The sequence below is a fragment of the Oncorhynchus mykiss genome, chromosome 8 (assembly GCF_013265735.2).
Source record: "Oncorhynchus mykiss isolate Arlee chromosome 8, USDA_OmykA_1.1, whole genome shotgun sequence".
Taxonomy (NCBI): domain Eukaryota; kingdom Metazoa; phylum Chordata; class Actinopteri; order Salmoniformes; family Salmonidae; genus Oncorhynchus; species Oncorhynchus mykiss.
Genome location: NC_048572.1, coordinates 71,678,431 through 71,684,430, shown reverse-complemented (window position 1 = coordinate 71,684,430; position 6,000 = coordinate 71,678,431). Strand labels below are relative to the sequence as shown.

The window sequence follows — 6,000 nt, the reverse complement described above, 5'->3', positions numbered from 1 at the left end:
TTTTGTTACATTACAGCCCTTTTCTACACACAATACCCCATAATGACAAATGTAAAAAAAATGAAATGTTAGCAAATTTATAAAAAATAAAAAAACAGCAATGCCTTATTTACATAAGTTTTCAGACCCTTTGCTATGAAACTCGTGGTGCATCCTATTTCCATTGATCATTCTTGAGATGTTTCTACAACTTGATTGGAGTCCACCTGCGGTAAATTCAATTGATTGGACATCATTTGGAAAGGTCCCACAGTTGACAGTGCATGTCAGAGCAAAATCCAAGCCATGAGGTCGAAGGAATTGTCCGTAGACAGGATTGTTTTGAGCCAGAGATCTTGGGAAGAGTACCAAAACATTTCTGCAGCATTGAAGGTCCCCAAGAACACAGTGGCCTCTATCATTCATAAATGGAAGAAGTTTGGAACCACCAAGACTCTTCCTAGAGCTGTCCCCCCCACCAAACTGAGCAATCGCAGAGAAGGGCCTTGTCAGGGAGGTGACGAAGTACCCGATGGTCACTCTGACAGAGCTCTAGATTTCCTCTGTGGAGATGTTAGAACATTCCAGAAGGACAACCATTTCTGCAGCACTCCACCAATCAGGTGTTTATCGTAGAGTGGCCAGACGGAAGCCACTCCTCACAAAAAGGCACATGACAGCCCACTTGGGAGTTTGCTAAAAGGCACCTAAAGCACTCTCAGACAATGAGAAACAAGATTCTCTGGTCTGATGAAACCAAGATTGAACTCTTTGGCTTGAATGTCACGTCAGGAGGAAACCTGGCACCATCCCTACGGTGAAGCATGTTGGTGGCAGAATCATGCAGCGGGGATGTTTTTCAGCAGCAGGGACTGGGAGACTAGTCAGGATCAAGGCAAAGATGAATGAGAAAAGTGAAAAGTGCATAGAGATCCTTAAGCACACAGCCAAGACAACGCAGGAGTGGCTTCAGGACAAGTCTCTGAATGTCCTTGAGTTTTCCAGCCAGAGCCCGGACTTGAACCCAATCGAACATCTCTGGAGAGACCTGAAAATAGCTGCGCAGAAACGCTCCTCATCCAACCTGAGACAGAGCTTGAGAGGAGCTACAGAGAAGAATGGGAGAATATCCCCAAATACAGGTGCTCCAATTGTAGCTTAAAATACTGTACTGTAAAATACTCAGAAATCCTGAAAGATAACCCTTTTGGTTAGACTGCCACTTGCGGTCTAACCAAAAGGGTTATCTTTGATTTCAGAGTATAAAAAATAAAAAATCATAATAGATGTTATACGTTTGAATATTTATTTCCCTGAACTGTATCTGACGACACCCAAACAAAACAAATCACACAACCTGTCTAAAGTGTCTAGGTAGGACATCATGCTATGCAGGTGGCCCATTGGGCACAGACATAAATTCAATATCTATTCCACGTTGGTTCAACATAATTTCATTGAAATGACATGGAAACAACTAGTTGGGATGCTACTGAGCACTGGAAGTTTATAAGACACAACGATGAAGTGAGTGACAGAAGAGTTGCTCTTCTATCAAAAAATGCATATGTTAATTATTTGTTTGAAGTTCATGTTTCTTGATGAAGTGAACATGCACTTCTTGTAATTATCTAATTATATTTTATACACATTTTAATCATATTTTTCATGATTGCAACAGCAGATTCAGATAAGAAGCAGTAATTGAGGGTTAAAGGTGGGCAGCAAAGGTTCCAGGGGGGGCAGCAGAGTTCTTCTCCCTAGAAGTGTCTCCATCGCACCTCCATGACTCGTCCGATCTGTTAAAGAACTTCAAGTTATGGTGGTTGAACAACTTTTATTTAGCTCTTTTTCTAAAATGCTGCCAATAGCTTTGTTTTCTTACCTTCTGAATTGTTTGCAATTCGTTTTAATAAAAAATTGTTGATACACATATTTTTATATGCCAATTGTTGAATGTTAATTATTACTAGTTACGTCCAGTTTGTTTATCACACTAATAAACTGAAAAATACATTTTTTAAAAGAGAATGGCTGGGCAATGCATTATTTATTAAATGTTTCATGGCAGTTCAGGAATACTACAGTATTTGAAAAGTTTGTTCCAATGCAAACATTGCCAAGGAAACTCAAGAAATGCATAGAACAGAATGTATATTACATGTTTTATTTCAAATCAAGTACATTAGAATTTGGGACACACTTTAATGATTAAATACACACAATAAGAATTACTTTGCCTATTCAGTTACAGAAAACAAATAAAATGTGTATGATAAAGCTTTGCTGAAAACAAGTTATTTTGGCATTGTTCATTCTCAGCTAGTGTTTCTTAAATTAAACAAAACAAACAAAAAGAACAAACCTAAGCAACAAAGAATAGATGGCTCAAAATCTATTCAACACTAAGAATATGAAAACGTAGCACCTTGTACCAGTCAACATGTTTTTTTGGGGGAGACTGGTTTGTAGTGGATAAGAAGCAATGATATTGAATGGGGAGCCTCAAGGATGGAATTAAATAATAATTAAACATAAATGAAAAGGGTATAGAACATTTCCCCTCCCCAACTGATTATTTTGGACTGGGGAGGCAGACAGTACAGAACGAAACACTTTGATCAGATTAATTCTGTCATCAGGTGAAAGTGATTTGACTACTTTTATGTCAAATATCAGTCTGTTGTAGTTCATGTTACTCAGGACTCATCAACAATATTAGAATACAAGTCCCACTGTATACTTGGTGCCAAAACATGACAATCCTGCCAAAAGAAATACTGTACATTATGTGCTGCTAAAATACAAAGTAAAATGAGCTCTGACGGTTTCAATGGTTTCTAATATGAACTAAAGCTAACCCTAAGGCACTGCTCAAAATAAAGCAAAATAATCAAATAAAAAAAGATAGGGAGAGGCAGTGCAATCTAGGCTATGGAAACTGGCAAGACTCATGAACTACCACATCTCCCCTAAAACTTATTACATCAGTAAAACAAATGGAACACCAACAGCAATACCATATGTGGCATTGACTAGGCCTATAATGTTACTTAAAACATTGACAGACATTCCCCACTAATTGGTGAACTTTTGCTGACCAGAGGTAACAACAACCAGGTCTGTGATAGGCCCACGGTATGGATGATAACAATCCTACATATGGTTATTATATATAGTGAGAGAGGCCATTCAGGAAGGGAGTTCCACTCACTGTTCCTTTGAGACCTCGGCTGGATCGAAAATATAGTTTGATGCAGGTCTCTAGCAATATAATTTTTATTTTCAATCAGTGCAAAACTTTTGAGTCAACGTTAGCTTAGCATAGTTAGGTTGATGTCTACATCCACACCACTTCAAAACACAAATGAAAAAAACTAAATGAAGGGAAAAAGTCATCAAACACATATACTCTCTAGTCTTACAATAGTGGTCCTGTTTGGCTGAGTTGGTAGAGCATGGTGCTTGCAATGCCAGGGTTGTGGGTTTGATTCCCACCGGGGGACCAAAACAAAAATGTATACACTCACTACTGTAAGTCGCTCTAGATAAGAGCAGCTGCTAAATGACTAAAATGTTGTAGAGGATACAGAGATATACGTATAGGTGTGGACTAGGTTATTGTATCAGTGGGACATGGATACAGTAGCAGTAATGGAGCTTTAGTATAATGTTTCAATAAACTGTTCTGGCTACAGTACCAATGATACATCATGCCACGTATTTCATGGGATGATGGCTGGGTTACATTCAGCATTTACATGCAGACAAGTGTGCCCTCCTTTGAGTTGTACTGTACTGATGACACCAGCAACATGAAGGATTGTTTCATTTCAAAGTTGCATATGGATAGTTACTTTATGTTTTGTCAAAGGCAATTCAACAAAAATATATATTTTTTAAAATCAGTTTTGTTCAATGTTGTATGAGACATACATTAAGGAAAACAAGTTAGATTTACATGGGTGCCTTCAAGATTTCTGTTAAGACGTTCAGTTATTAACATTAGATCCCAATCATATTTGGTATGAATGTATTTACTATAAAGATGATTTTTCAACAATAAATACTAAATGAAATATATTAAAGTAACTATCCAGTTACCAGATTTCTATGAAATATGACATATAATGAATACCAATATGAGTGAAATAGTTGTTTTCCTTCCACAGTTTTTGAATGAAGAATGTACAATTATTTTTATAAAAAGAATGCTATTCTGTGTTGGAATGGTGTGGGCATACCCAATACAACAGAATGGTGTGGGCATACCCCAACAACAGAATGGTGTGGGCATACCCCAAAAACAGAATGGTGTGGGTGTATACCGGTCATTAAAAATATTAATGTGAGTAGACCGCTGATTGGCCAGCTCACATCATCCTCTATAACCCTCAATCTCAACTCTGGATTTCGAAGTTAGTTCCACTGCATTTTTTCATTGTACCCTCTAATCAGGGACTAATTTAGACCGTGGACACCAAGTGAGTGCAATTAACTATCAGGTAGAACAGAAAACCAACCGGTTTAAGCCTCAAGATCTGATTGCTGTAATTGCAAAATAATAATAAAGTTCACTTGTGTGTACATAGGGGAAAGTGTTTTGTAAACAAAATGTTGAGCAGTACATGCAAAATCAATGTATTCAACAACACTTCTTAATTTACTGTACATAATATGCAACCCTCCATAGCTTATTCTCATACCTACCCACAACAATGTAGTTACTGTCTCTGCAAATATGTAATCTTGATGTATGTACCTTTGTCAAGTATAACACCCCTGTTGCCAGTGGAGACTGTACATGGAAGATACTTTGATACAAAATAATCAAGTTATTATATGTTGAATCCTGTCTTAGAGTCACCCAGGATTTTAAAGAAAGAGAATAATATTAGGCCCATTTAAATCAGACAGCAGCTTTTAATGAGATTTTATCCTGTTTACAATTGTGGTTAATTAATCTAGCGCATCTGTAGGCTTTTGTCATATTTTCTAGTGGGGTCCTATCTGTAGTAGCAGTAGTATAGTTGCAGCCTGCTTCATGTCACTGTTTTCAGTACTTTTCCATCTTCCCCAATGATTAAAACTGCCCCAAGGACTAAAAACAACAAATCTTAAATATTCATATAGATGTAAGACGCTAAAGTGTATTTACAAATGTCAAGCAATAAGTAAGGGCCAAATATGCCAATGTAGAATTTTGCACTTAACTTTCATCATATAGTGAAAATGGTCAGGCAGCTAGTATGATACACCTTCACTCCAGTCTCTTCAGCACCAGGAAAGACACCATTTCCACCATGAGAAAGTGAACCCAGACCCATATTGTAAACCTCCCAAATGCACAAATCAAACTTATATTATATTAAAAAAAACATGAATATGCAACAAAAGTGTGACAGGTTTTGCTGCGTACCATGCTCAAGCCTGCCTTGCAAGTGTCCTAGCTGTGCATGCCACTCTTTCCCAGAGTCCCAAAGCGTGCGCGTGCGCGCACACACACACACACACACACACACACACACACACACACACACACACACCTCTATGAGCGATGTAAATACATTCTATAACAAAACAATGACATGGAGAGGGACGGAAGACATACAGTTGGTTTCCCTGACGACAAAACCTCCTGATGTGATAGGAGGAGAGGCATGGAGACAGTGGTTATCCAATGAGTTCCCCAGCTGCCTGTGCTGTGTGACGTCATAAAGGTCCTATCTATCCTATACTCCAAAAAGATCATCTAAGGCCACAATGTTCATCCAGAAAGGAAAGTGTAAACACTGCAAAAGAAGAGAAAAGACAGTCAGCCACACATCCCTTGTGGGATATTTTTTTTTAAAAGTTCCATAATGGAATTGTGTATGACCCGACTGTTTTCAGACAGACATTTTAGTCATTGAAAGCAAGTCTGATAAGCAGTAGATCCATTATATGTGCAATATTTCTATTTCCCCTCCACAAGTTTAATTTTTGCTTCTTTTACTTTCGGTTTTGTACATCAGCTTCAAA

The 6,000-nt window shown here is 37.9% G+C and overlaps 1 protein-coding gene across 2 annotated transcripts in view; it reads right to left on the bottom strand.

Moving 5' to 3' along the window:
* Positions 1-2,132: 2,132 nt before the first annotated feature.
* The window catches only part of atg9b (autophagy related 9B), a 23,191-nt gene continuing 19,323 nt past the window's right edge, over positions 2,133-6,000 (bottom strand). For both annotated transcript variants that reach the window (XM_021613582.2, XM_036986126.1), the window contains one exon: positions 2,133-5,771. The gene's annotated coding sequence lies outside the window, so the exon portion shown is untranslated. The remainder of the gene's footprint in view (positions 5,772-6,000) is intronic.